The following is a 15,481-nucleotide window of genomic DNA, read 5'->3' on the forward strand; positions in this document are numbered from 1 at the left end:
TAGCCACAGGTTGATTAACAACTTCGGAAATTCTCCCGTCACGTTTATCGTGTCGGCCATTTTGACGTATTGTACTTGATGTAAATGTATTACGACGGTCTATCATTGTAATTGAATTACTGAGGTAATTCTGAAAAGATCTTCTCATCTAATGAGGATATTGTTTGGAATATATTTCTTGTAAACAAACTAAAACATATGTTCCTTGGTGGGGTGGGGTGGGGGGGGGGGGGGGGGGGGGGGGGGGGGTGAACTATTTTATTCCGGGATGGCCTATTAAAGCTAGCAGTAAGTCAAGGCACCATGCGTGTATATGATCTGTTATTATATGTGTTTAAATTACGGTTTGGGGCGTTAATAAAATACACTGACGCAAGAATATTCTATTCAAATCAATTGGATAATTGAATATGCTTTCTTTTACATATTACATAACAGCATTGTACAACATTTGAACAGTTGCAGTAACACACTACGGTAATCGCATTAAACACCATTTTCAACTGTACAGTATTTCAGTTATATCACGCTGTATCAGACTGATGTGGGATTAAAATCCGAATTGGTTCAGGCTATCCAACGGGTGTTCGGGAAAAGGTGAGCGTATCCTGCCAAACAAGTGGCACCCGTCACAAACACATGCAAGGACAAGTCAATTGTTCACCTGAACAAAGCACGGAAACACACAATGATGCCCGTCCTCACTTTTACCGAGCATGTTAATTATATTGTCCGTCAAAAACATGGACGAGTATAAACAATATGTTCATTCACGTTATACATGTGATTATACATTTTGACAAAATGTATTGACTCGGAGCATTATGGTTAATCACAACGTATAGACTCGGCATGCAGTTGAACTCATCACCCATCCTATTATTGATAATCCTTCTTAAAGATCTATGAAATCAGAAGCTGCAACTATCTTTTAATTGGCATGTCAGACTTCTATTTCATAACTCAGTTTTATTTGCACGGATCACTATGGAAGGGACATTGTCGCGTTGTCGCGTTGTCGCATTGTCGCATTGACGCCCTTACAAAAACAAGCAAAACGTGTCGAAATTAACAAAAGCGCGACAATTGGCCATTTGTCGCATTGTCGCGTGTTTGCATTGTCGCTCATTGAATAATCCTTTTCTTTATTTTACAAAAGGGTGACGATGCCGTAACGCGACATTTTCAAGGTCAAAATATGTCTCGTTGTCGCATTGTCGCCCCATCACAAATGTGTATAAAAGGCGTAAAGTTCAGTTAATGTTACAGTTAGGAAGCGGTAACCAAGTTACATCTGTCGTAGAAGTTCAACCTGATACATGTAAGTCTTGAAATGAAAACACAAGTCCGTCCGCGAGTTCATAACGTTTTATTGTGAGCTCTTCTCTAAAAGTGCTTCGACTCCCAGTTCCAAACACGTAGTACCTCATCAACAATCCACATACCTCCAGTGCAGTGGTCTTCCGGAAGATCTTACTCTTGACCGCATTAGACAACTGACGAGTGCACGCCTGACCTGTGACCTCGTTGCAACCCTCATGGGGTGTTTGCCGAAGGGAGAGGGGTAGGAAATGTGTGCTCCAGCCCAGCGCAGAGCTCGCGACACACTGTATACTGAATGTTGTATACAGTATATTGCAGTTGATATACTGTATACTGCATGTGATACTTATTAGCGGAAATGTTACAACTTTCAAGATTCAAGATTCAATTTGCATTTATTTTATATATAACAGACCGCCGTCATTTATCCCCGGAATACTGCTGAGAGCGGCGTTAAAACAATTTGTTTTCATAATGGAGCGCTGCAGTCATTTAAAATAGAACCGTAAACATATGTAGTACCAACTCACTCACTCTGTTTCGAATATTCAGCAGAAAATATATTATTAACCAGGTCTTTGGGAAAATATATCAGATTTTTATAAGCAGTCACATAGGGATGATAAAGGACCCCTCGCTGATTAGGTTTACTTAAGAGCAGAGTTGGCCATGTTAGATGATATAACCAAAATCCAGGAGCTCTGGCGGGGAGCAGGTCTTGTTAGTGTATGGTATGAGCTGTGGCGTTGACCCAAGAGAATAATGTAAAAAATGAGACCAACTCAGGTCTATCATGATTGGGGAAGTCTAGATTTCCACAGCTCTAGCCTGAAATTAAGAATTGTTCTAGGCTCCATTTTAATTGTATTATGTTCATTTTGTAGACATGGATGGACCAACCAGGAGAGAAATTGATGGAATATTAATATCACATGTTACCACTGATCCAGTTAAATTTATCACACAATAATATATTAGTATTTGACATTACGGCATTTGATTATTAGGGCATGATCATGTACATGTTCACTGTAGTAATGTACACACCAGTCAACTTGATTATAATTTTTATTACAGTGTAGCGCGGCATCAACGATTACTTTATGATATCCTCACTTGTCATCGATGTATTGACATTGAACAATGGACGACAATTCGAAATTCTTATAAATAGCTTCAATAGGGACAGCGCCGGTGTCAGTACAATTTTCCTTAATAAAAATATGTCTCTACAAAATATAATCTGAAGCAGACAAGAACAATATTTTTTTATTAATGCTTACTTTCATGGATAGAATTGAGTCAATCTAGGCTTGCCAAATCGTTCTAGACTTGAGCTGGATTCCTTTTAAATTTATTCTCTATGGTCTGGGAGACGAACGGGCGTCAGTATCGCATGGAGAACTGGGACAGCCTGAATCAGTGTAATCGGATATGTTGTTGAGTTTCGGTTTGGGGCTGTTTGCTGAATAGAACAAGGGCTCACGAACAAGGGCACAAAGTAGAGATTAAATCATTACCACCTCTCTTTATATCGGATATGTTATTGTGATTTGAAATCTCTTTTGGAGAATTGCGAGTTATGTATTCTCTGTATTCTTTCGTCATGGTAGCATATGTATTTTCTATGTTGCTTTTTGAATTATCCACAAATAATGATAACTACAATGTAAACCTCTCTTTGGAGATATACAATAATACTACTGAAAGGCATATCTGAAAAATGGGACTTATGGACAAATATTTCTTTCTTAAATACTACCCGTTACAGGCATTCTGGTCATTATATTATACTTTGTACAGTTTAAAAGTCAAATAATGGCAAATTGTGTATCTTTCTACATTTTGAATTAATTATAATTTCTGCAATAAAACCTAAGCATCAGATAGTGATATAAACGAATATGATCTATACTGTGATAAATGAATTATCAATTTCGTATTATGAATTAGATAAACAGAAATATGGTAGTAAAACAAATTATTTTAATCTGTTCGTCTGAGTAGGTAACGAGAGATCTAGCCAACTCACTAACGTAGCCATTTGTGAAAAATGAAATATTAAAAGTTTAGGGGATTGAACATGTACATTGAATGACAGGGAAGAAAGCAACGCAATAATTAAATTATGAATCAAAATATGTTATAAATATAACAGAATATATAGAAATATAAGTTTAATTTCTCATTGTTGGGAGGTGTTTAATAATAGATTTTGTTTGTTTGTTGTTTAACGCCGACTCAGCAATATACCAGCTATATGACGGTGGTTCGTTAATAATCCAGTCTGGACCAGACAATCCAGTTATTATCACCAAGAGCACCGATCTACGCAATTGGGATACGATGACATGATTCCACCAAGTCAGCGAGCCTAACCATATTTCAAGACATGTATTTGATATTCATAATAAATCCACAAAAGCTACACAATGGCGACAAAACGGTACCAGCATCACAGATTACTTTAATTAATATAATTACTTTAAAGTTAAGACATGTTTCTAAATAGAAAATTGGAAGGATACACTTCCGACATTTTTCGTATTTTGTTTTCGTTTGGAGAGAGAAGTTGTGATTGGTATCTGATGGGTGCAAACGGGTGTTCCCTTCCGCCCAGGCCTTACGGCAATGCTATAGCCCAAAATGAAACAAGCCTAGATGTTCAACAGGTTCAGGTTGAAATTTCCATCCCACTTGGGCTCCTTTTAAATTTAGATATAGTTTCTCGTGTCGATATGTGTCAAAAGAAATGAATTAAATATTACAGCACTGGTGAATAGGTTGTATGCGCATGTCAGCGTCGATCCTACAATATCCTTTTATGCAAAATACATATATGCTGATGAATTAACGTAGTAATGCTATGCAAATATATGTCAAGATGTATACATCAGTAACATCTCGTGATCTTTATTCGTGCTTTAAGCTCTTTTTCTACCGGAGATTCTGGGGTGTTACATCACACCAGAAAGCCAGGTCCAAATTCAAGTCATAATTTCATGGTCCGTCTTGTATGTTGGAAACCAATATCGCAATATGACTGAATATTGCTTAACGTGGTATTAACCCGATTACTCACATAATTTTTCCATTTTCTTCGTGCACGTTCTACAATCATCTACGATCACTATCTATAAGGCGGTATATCTATATTCATCCAAATGTACATACATATATGTCCACATACATACATGTATGTATTAAGCAAGTCCCACATTCTTCCTTAAAAGATAAATGCTAAGCATTTCCTCTGTATGTATTTATATATGTAAAAATCGTTTTTATGTCAACGTTGATGCAGTGAACGTACCCCAAACCTGATGCTAGAATAACATCTTATGTCTGATATGAACATATTTTGCAGAAAAACCCAGTTGTTAAACAATCGTTATAAACTATAATAAAAAGGAGCAAATAGACTTTCTTCATTTTGCCAAATTTTGGGCTGTATTGGACATATTTGTTTCGGGGTCTGTATGACAGACACACCTAATTTTTTAAAGTATAAAGATAAGTACATGTAAGTATAGATGTGGTATAAATTCAAATATGTTTGTGATTAACCCGACCTTGAAAAATATTGAAGAGTGACTGGTAACTATTTATGTCATTATTTCGAATTAGAATGATAGCACATCAGAAAAGCATGGCACTTTAATATACGTATCTTGTTAGCCCAATAGTGTTTTAAGTAAGAGCAACATGTATATCGAGAGTATAGGTTTGGTGCGTGACTTACCCCACATTACTGTCAGAAAGTGTGCATGCTCTGTTTATCGGGAATAAATGTCATAAGGCGATTCATGCAGGTAAATACGATTTACTTCAGAACTAGTATAGATTACTTTAGGTTAGGAGAAAATGTATGTAATTAACAGAACTTTTGATTTCGGCAAGCTTCGTGCTCAGGGGGTTGTTTGGGCGGGTTTAAAGGATTCGGGTCCTGGCTTGGTCTTTGTGTTGGACGTGTAGCTGGCATTTCCAGGTTTGACGTATCAATGACCAAAATGATGCCTGATGCAATTCTCTATTTTGATTTGTACCGTGTGTTTCCGTGCCTTTTCGGGTGAACAATTGGCTTGCCTTTGCATGTGTTTGTAGCGGGTGCCACTTGTGGATCGGGATGAGCTCGCCTTTTTGCGAGCACCCAGTGTCATCATCTTATAAGGTGAATAATGAAACATGCATGCTCCTGGTGTTGTCGGAATCGTGCAGTTGGCGCTACTTTTGGCAAGGGTTTCTTGTGATGATGGAACGGCTTATGTCGTTTTTGTCAACTGATATAATCAACTGTGATATAATGTCAGGGTATATGGTCATGTAATTAAGAAACAAACCGCGAGTGGGAGTTGTTTATTGTACGATAAACAACGACCACGACTCGTTTATTTCTTATATGAGATATCAACATTACGTACGACCGCGGCAATGCCAGATAAATCCATTTTATGAACAGGAGGGTTTGAATTTGGTCTTTCCCGCATAATCTCACAATTTTCACGTCTGTACCTTTTCTCCCAATACCGATTAACATTTCACTCTCACTTTCTGATGCGATTGTTCGGGCATTGCATTTATCTACCTTCCCCAGCTACATCTATTTGGAACAACTCACAGGACACTTCCCTCTCACAAATAACATCAAAGTTACGACGTCCTCAAGTTGCGAGTGCATGTTCGAATCTCCATAAATGACGTCATGATAGAACAAGGTTTTATCGTGAAATAAATATCGCTTTCCTTCTTCTTTGTTCTTTGCGATTGATCGCGTAGCTGTCTTATATCAAATGTCAATTTCTCATTGCTTTATCATGACGCATCCGTGTCATAACCAATCATGTAGCAATAGCAAACACAAATATAATTGACTTAGAATAGAATAGTGTCATCATATATAATTATCCTTAGGTGTGCAATATTTCCGATTGATAAATCTAACATGTGCTTACTTTTAAGAATAGCGACTATACATTTTTATATTACTTTATCAGGTCTCTGTAACATTTGCAAAATAAAACAAATTTAATAATACAACTGAACCTAAATGTATGTTGTTATATCCTTAAGTTGCTGAGAGCAGCATTAGACCATAAACAAAACATAATATCTTTAAGAATTATGTTAATAATGTCGATGCTCTCCATGCCTCTTTCTCTATGTTTAATGTGAAACATAATAACTCTTTTTAATGATCTGAAGGAAAAATAATGACAATAATATCAAAATAATATCATCATTATTTATGTTACTTATCCTCAACTGAAGTAGTCCTCAACACTATACGTTCAGAGTGAGTGAGTGAGTTATTAATTAAAGGCACATGGGTAATATTTCAGCCATATCGTGACGAGAAGTTACATTTATGATACATTTATGATACATTTATGATACATTTATGTTACATTTATGAAACATTTATGATACATTTATGATACATATATTTAAACTGAATAAAAAGCTGTCAACGAAGGACAGTAGAATAACTAGAATATCACAGACTTGATTTAAAACTAGTTGAGGATATTGAAAGGCAGTAAGCATTAATGAACACCACAATATAAAAATGGGCTAGAAATCGTCAGCAACAGAAGGGAGATCACCATACTGGGGACCATGGGGACTTACAGTACTTTTGCTTCCTGCATGGACCCCGGCAGGATTTATTATACGTTCAGAGAAGAAACCGATGAAAATATTATCAATGTAACATACATTAATGGAAATTAGATGAACAGTTAATTGAACAAATGATATTATTCGGTCGAACATCTATCAGCCAATACTACATTATTAAAGTGTGAGACTACAGTGATTTTTGCAAGGCTACTCTCATAAATGTCATGACGCATTTGAGACCAGGTTTCTTCTATACTCGCATTAATGTGCTGACTTATTATTGCGTTAATTTCATGATTTACAGTATTCATGAAGAACATTTCACGTGGGACCAGCAGAGGGAAATATCGACTATCGACTGTTTTTTTTATATTTAGCTAGCTCAAACGATCTATTGGTTTGATTTATTGTTATGGTATCCACAAAATAAGTTGGATCCGTTTTTCCGTTTTTGTTGTTCTTTGTGTAACGCCGCACGTAGCAATATTCCAGTTATATGACGGTTGTCTGTAAATAATCGAGTCTGGACCAGACAATCCAGTGATTGATATCACGACCACCGATCCACGCAATTGAGATACAATGACATGCATCAACCAAGTCAGCGAGCCTGACCACCCGATCCCTTTAGTCGCCTCTTACGACAAGCATAGTCGCCTATGACGGCAAGCATGGGTTGCTGTAAATCTATTCTTAACCGGATCTTCAAAGGTCAAGTGGGATTCAACTGATATGTTAAGATGAAATAAAACTGAATTATATGTGCTGTTTACATATCAAAGTTTGCCAAATTGTTACAAAATGTTTGGCCACAGCAAGGCTACGCATTCACAACTTATTGTGGTAGGCGCAGTATAACTCATGAGTCTGGACTGAGGGAGGGCCGTATTCCTCCTTGTGGGTCACCTGCTTGGCAATATGGGACGGGAAAACTGCAGGGGGGGGGGGGGGGGGGGGGGGGGGCAGTTAAGTTGATGGTACAGACAGATAACAGAGATCATTTTACTAATGTGAAACCTCATTCCACAAAGGAAGAGGCGAAAGCTGAAACTTGGTGAGATTTACAGAACAAAGGCAGTTATTTCTAGTTTCTTTCTGACTCTCGAGGTTACATTTAATAAAACTTCGTGTGTGCGACACGGCCACCAGTCACTAAATTTGTGTCACAATCATTCTGTCTTCTTTCATTTGTCATCTGAAATACCATCCCTTCGTGCACTTGTGCTTCCTACTCAAGTTACCAAACACATCCTGGCTACGAACACGTACAAGATATATATTTCGCCGAGGAGAATTTACAATTATACGTTGATACGTCTAACTGCTGGCCTGGTACGCAATGTCATATTTCTTATCGCCAGGGATCACAGGTGTGATACCAGTCTCCCTCAAGGAGACGTCTGATTAAACTCTTTGCTTCGTCAATGCTTCGTCTAGCCCAAACCGGTAACTGGTACCAATAGCAACGATACAATGGCGTACAAAGACTTACAATGAGTCAAGCATCCGTCACTCGATTTCCATTTTGATTGATTGTTTGATTGATAGATTGATAGATTGATAAATTGTGAGTGAGTGAGTGAGTGAGTGAGTGAGTGAGTGAGTGAGTGAGTGAGTGCCTGTTCCACTGGTATGTCCGGATCTGGGTACGGGTCACCGGCTTAGCGTCACCGATCTAGATATATCTATGCAGAAATAGGTCATCCATGCGGATAGCGTAATCTCGATTAATGTATTCAGGAACCTTTCGTGAACAACATTTATTGAAAATGCTACCGAAGAATCAAACAACTTTAAGATTTGGCTTCTGTGGTGGAATCATTCTAATATTTCACATAACCGTTAACGTACTTCTTGAATGTTGTCACGCCATTCATTCAGACAGATCTCGAAGATATGTTAATATATATGCGAGGACAGCGGATTAGATATCGCGAGGCCGGTTCACAATCCGTAAAAGCCTGTGATATGCCATGAATAGCCCATTGCATCTCGTATATACGGTACTCCACACAGAGATTAACGAAGGGCATCAATTTGATCAGGGTTATTTAAATATCTACAACAGCTGTGTGTCAGTATATCAAGTTTCTGTCAGTGCAGAAAAATATCAAGTCGGTCAGCTGTGAACACGGTTCTTCAGCATCGGACATCAGCTGTCCTTGACACGCACATTTCAGCGCATTTCAAGCTACTGAGAATGCCCCTTGCAGAGTTGGACGAACATTCTGTGGTAGCGCTCGCGGCGGTGTCAGAGGCTATCAGCAGTATTTCCTGTCCAGGTTATTTAGGTCCGTTGTGTGTGTGTGTGTGTGTGTGTGTGTGTGTGTGTGTGTGTGTGTGTGTGTGTGTGTGTGTGTGTGTGTGTGTGTGTGCGCGCGTTCGTGCGTGCGTGCGTGAGCGTGTGTGTCGGGGGGCGTGAGGGGGGAGAACGGGGGGATAGATGATGGATTTAACAACAAGTAAGGTCATCTTGAGCGGGACGGTTTTCGTAGGCAATAGATGGATTAGCATATGAACTATGATTCTCTTTAGGTAGAAGTGTGTAATCAAACCGCACAGCATTGGTCTTTGATTGACTGTGGCGTCAAAACAAACTCATTCATGTACTTGATCTGAATGTTCATCTTCATTGTTATGGATAGTCACGGAGCCGTGATCCAGAGAACAGGGTGTCATTAGATAAAAATGAAGTAATAATAGGATTACCAGAAAAACGGGGTATAACACCCAAGCCAATAACCTCCCCTCAGGAACACCAGAGTAAGTCAGTACTAGGCTGAAAACTGCCCCATAAGTATGTATGACAGGCTAGTCGGGTATTGCTACTTGTATATGTGAAAACAAAGTTATTAAAATTAATAGCAAAACTGATGAAAGTCACCAATAAACGTGTATAAGTGTTATATCGTCACTGCAAAAATAATGAGTGTTGTCTTTAGTATTAACATTCAAATACGTGATATCTATATTAGCGATATTGTCTACGTTCCGCCGGTGAGTAAGCGTTAGGCTTACTATCTCGTAGTATAAATGTTGCAAGAAATTGTATTTCTGAAATTTTTACGATGCATCATGCTTGACCAGCCTTGTGTTTGAGTAAAGCATGCGTCGCTAAAACGTTCTCCCGGACGCCTGTAGCAGTTTTATGCACTTATAAAGCGAAGTGTGTGTGTGTGTGCATGTGTGTGTGCGTGAGCATGCGCATGCGTATGCGTGCGTGCATGCGCGCTAGTCCGGACTAATGCCGATTTGATAGTGCTAGCTCACTGATATACCATACCGCTGTTTAACATGAACACCCCACAGTATACCGACTCCGAGCCGATCAGTCCTTGTTTTAGCCCTTAAATGCCGAACACCAGGCAGGGTAACAACAAGTAACATCTATTAACGTCTTTCAGTATGACGCAGCCGGGGATCGAACCCCGACCTTCCACTCTCCGGGCAAACGCTCTATCCACGAGACCACGGAAGCGGTCCTGGGCGCCTGTAGACCCTTGTGTGACCTCCAGAGCTCTCCAGAAGAAACCTTGACTCCTCTGTGAACGGCATACTGTCCCAGTCTTGTCTTCTGAACCACAGACGCTGTTTACACTAAGCTGGGCGTGCCTGATGGTGACATGGAAGCAAATTTGGGCGTATCGCTGCACTTCGGGGACGGGTGCCTTGCTCCCTCAGCCGGTAGTGGCAGAAACATACGCAGCTGGCGGGTCAATTGTTGAGCAGTAGACTAAAATGTCTTAATGTCTGTCACGTGATGTCTTGTTGCGACTTACAGCTGCTTCACAGGTGACAATAGGCTGAGGATGCTCAACGTGTAGTGGAGTGAGGATCGGTTGGACACAATGTCCACTGATTATGGGTGCAAGGTAAGGGTTTAATGACGCTTTTAACAGTATTCCAGTTATATCACGGCGTGTCAGTTTAATGTGGGAGGAAATCCGGAAGTGATGCAGGTCTCAGACGTTTCCACTTCCACCCACGAGCACGGGTATGGTACTGACCTAAAAACATAATCGGGGCGAACCGGGATTGCAACCCACGATCATAGGTGAGGTGAGGTGAAAGAGGGTTTAACGTCGCGTCCAAGATTGTTGCACTTATATAGCGACGTGCATGCAGTGGTGTGTGTGTGTGTGTGGCTGCTTGTACTAGTCCGGACTGATGCCGATTTATAGTGCTAGCTCACTGAGATACCATGCCGCAGTCTAACATGAATACCCCACTCAGACACAGTATACTGACTCCGAGCCGACCAGTCCTTGTTTTAGCCCTTTAATGCCGAGCGCCAGACAAGGTAACAAGAATTACCTTCTTTTAACGTCTTTTGGTATGACGCGGCCGGGATCGAACCCCGGACCTACCGTTCTCCGGGCTGACGCTCTACCACTAGACCACGGAGGTGATCCCCACGATCATAGGTTTCTGGCGTGCCCAAGGGACGCAACTCTCACAGAAAATTGCGGCGGCTTAGACGACTGGGCCACCCGTGCCCCCGTATCTGACAGTGGGTTAAAACCAACTGAACATGTGTCCTCCCAGTACCAACCTTCGTAGTACATGTCACAGTTGTCTCCGGCCATCCAGGGAGGACTGCATACACACTGACAACCATCGCCCAACGCTTGACCAGATGGGCAGAGAGTTTGCTGAAACAAACAGAAACACCTGATGCAAAGCTTGACAGTTGAAATTCCAGGTAGGAGTAGGATCCCGCACCTTTTTCCTCATCAGTACCAACGTCACATCGTCAACAGTATCGACGTCACCTCGTCACCCGTACCGATGTCACCTCGTCATCCGTACCGATGTCACCTCGTCACGATGTCACCTAGCGCCGTCGCCACCTCGTCGCCATTACCGTCGTCACCAGTACCGTCGTCACCTCGTCACAGTATCAACGTCGCCTCGTCACCAGTACCGACATCACCCCCTCACCTTGCCAACAGTATCGATGCCACTCCGTCACCAGTACAGACGTCGCCTCGTCACCAGTACCGACATCACCTCCTAACCTTGCCAACAGTATCGATGCCACTCCGTCACCAGTACAGACGTCGCCTCGTCACCAGTACCGACGCCACCCCCTCACCTCGCCAACAGTATCGATGCCACTCCGTCACCAGTACAGACGTCGCCTCGTCACCAGTACCGACGCCACCCCCTCACCTTGCCAACAGTATCGATGCCACTCCGTCACCAGTACAGACGTCGCCTCGTCACCAGTACCGACATCACCCCCTCACCTTGCCAACAGTATCGATGCCACTCCGTCACCAGTACAGACGTCGCCTCGTCACCAGTACCGACATCACCTCCTAACCTTGCCAACAGTATCGATGCCACTCCGTCACCAGTACAGACGTCGCCTCGTCACCAGTACCGTCGTCACCCCCTGACCTTGCCAAGAGTATTGATGCCACCCCATCACCAGTACAGACGTCACCCTAGTCGCCTAAGGCGCCGCAATTCGATGTGCAGAGGTGCATCCCTTGGGCACGAAAGAACCCAATGATTGTGGGTTCGAATCCCGGTTCGTCGCGATTATTTTTCCAGGTGTGTCAGCAACATACCGGTGCTCGTGGGTTTCACCGAAGTGGTAAACGTCTGAGACCTGCATCACTTCGGGCTTTCCTCCCACATTAAGCTGGCAAGCCGTGATATAAATGGAATACTGTTCAAAGCGGCGTTAAATCCAACTCACCAACTCACTGACATAATCACGGTATAAATCAACTGATTCAGTTCTGTAAGGACAATTCCCCGAAAGCATTCACTTGCACAGCTTCATCTTGGGTTGGTTTCATTGCTGAAAATAGCCGACCAATCAGATTACGTGTTGTTGGATTATGGAACCCATATGGTGGACGTAAGTCTGGTATTACAACATCTGGGGCGCTTTGCAATCCAAGAATCGCTTTGAGTAAGCAAATTAATCGATCATCGCAGGCTCTGCAACAGCTCGAAACGCTTGCGCACTCTTCCAAAATGGCGGCGCGAATGCCGCTTGGTTGTCTTGCTCTAATGGAGAACGTCATAGAAGGGGCCCGATGACGAGCCGATGCATTTATGACTACTTTAAAGATATGGAGCCGACTGAAAGTGCTGGCCTTTGCCCATTTCCCAGTTGATACAGTCAAGAATTTCTTGCTGTCGACCTCAGACGCCATATTGGCTTGAGAACGAAGTGACCCCAGTCAACGATCAGTGCGATTGCAGGCGGCTGACAGTTAGCGCCCCGTTGTGAGGAGAATCGCTCTAGATCGCTTGCAAGCGATTGGCTGTTTGAAACGCAACCCACTATACAGACCTATGTCGAATTCTCGTTTAGAAAAGTCCTTTTGATTGGTTGTTAATTTGAAACGCATCTGAGGGGAATTGCGTGGTAAGAGTGAGTAAGTGAGTATGGTTTTACGCCGCTTTTAGCAATATTCCAGCAATATCAAGGCGGGGGGACACCAGAAATGGGCTTCACACATTGTACCCATGTCGGGAATCGAACCCGGGTCTTCAGCGTGACGAGCGAACGCTTTAACCACTAGGCTACCCGACCGCCTGCGTGGTAAGATATGAGACGGGTGCTTGATGCCACTTCCAAAACGGGGGCGGTGGGGTAGCCGAAGACCCTGTTCCGATTGCCCACATGGTAACAATGTGTCAATAAAAGCGGACCCGTGAAGATCTGGGGTAGAAAAGACCTTAAGGAACCCAGGCTTGCCGTAAAAGGCGACTATGCGGGATCGGGTGGTCAGGATCGCTGACTTGGTTGATGTATGTCATCGTGCAATCACTGGATTGTCTGGTCAGGACTCGATTATTTACAGACCGCCGTCATACAGCTGGAATATTGCTGAGTTCAGCATTAAACCACAAAGAAATAAACAAACAAACAATAAAAGTGACAAAATCCTTTCCTTATCCATAAGATATTTCTGCTTAAAGCAGAGTCGATTGTACGACTCCGACTATATCATGAGTAAGTGTTTATGAATCACTATGGGTGAGTGATGACACCGGTTGTTCGCAAAATAGGTGAGCGTATCTTGCCCCATCGGTGGCAACCGTCACAAACTTTAAAAAAAATGCAAATGAAAGTCAACTGTTGACCTTATCAAACACGGGAACAAATGGTACAAATCACTATAGGAAATTGTATCGGACATAACCTTTGTCATCGTTGCGTCAAACCGATTTCCCGCGTTGATATACGTAGCTGGAATATTGCTAAATGCAGCGTAAAACCCAACTCACTCACTTCCCAAACGAAACTGAAGTAATGTATCCAAATAGACTGAAGAAATATAATACGCTGAATATCGAGAAAGGCTAATGTGCAGATACAATTATCCCTGGTATTATCTACGGAAGCCGTTTATGGCCATTTGTTTGTTTATTTTGTTCGTGAAATTGAAAAACACTTGCTTGATAACGGTGTTAGAACCTACACCGAGATGTCGCTCTTAATTGTAATAAAGAAGTTGTTCATCCATAAATTCTTATCCTTACTTAGTGGTTAAATCGTTCGATCGTAACGCCGAAGACCCGGGTTCGATTCCAGACATGGGTACAATGTGTGAAGCCCATTTCTGGTGTCCCCCGCCGTGATATTGCTGGAATATTGCTAAAAGCGGCGTAGCACCCTACTCACTCACTCTTGAAATTTCAAGATAATTAGTTAACATTTCAAGATACTAAGTTGAAATTTCAAGACACTATCTTGAAATTTCAAGTTGGATATCTTGAAATTTCATCTTATAATTAGTATGTATCTTGAAATTTCAACATAACAAACATAGTATCTTGAAAGTTCAACTTAGTATCTTGAAATTTAAAATAGTGTCTTGAAATTTCAACTTATTATTTTGAAATTTCAACTTAGTATCTTGAAATTTCAACTTAGTATCTTGTAATTTCAAGATAGCGTCGAAAACAAAACAAAAACAACAAAAAACACACCAACAAAAAAAACCAAACAAATGGCCATAAAAGGCTTCCGTAATTTTATATATACAAAATTTACAATTTTTATATTAACTGTATATAGGGAGAAGGCGGTAATAAGTGCTGCACTTGTGCCCAAACCCTTTGTCTTAATAAGCAACCAATGTATTATGATCAGGGTCTATTGGTATCCCTTCAGCAAGTGCGAATCAGGTCCTAACACATCTGTTTTGTCATGTATCACGCGCTATACAGTCGAACCTCGCTTATCCGGACAATTGCTTTTTCTAAAATGTTGTCCGGATAAACGAGTTTCCGGATATCCGAATACCTTGTTAACTGACCAGAAGTCCTTCCCCTACCTCAATTCTACCGAGGCATATGTGAAATGAATGGCAAAAATATGATTTATGAAGGATCGACCAATTACTAATAAAATACATTGTGCTGTACAGACCTACGCAGCATGCTGTGACAGCGCACTGCATTATTGAAACGGCTGAAGAAATGCATATGTAGCCTAGTTTAGACTATGAACTTGTTTTGTGTACAGATACGACGGCGAGGTTAGGGCAACCTGACACACATGAGCATT

Source organism: Haliotis rufescens, unplaced genomic scaffold (assembly GCF_023055435.1).
Source record: "Haliotis rufescens isolate VD_foot unplaced genomic scaffold, xgHalRufe1.0.p SCAF_46, whole genome shotgun sequence".
Lineage (NCBI taxonomy): Eukaryota > Metazoa > Mollusca > Gastropoda > Lepetellida > Haliotidae > Haliotis > Haliotis rufescens.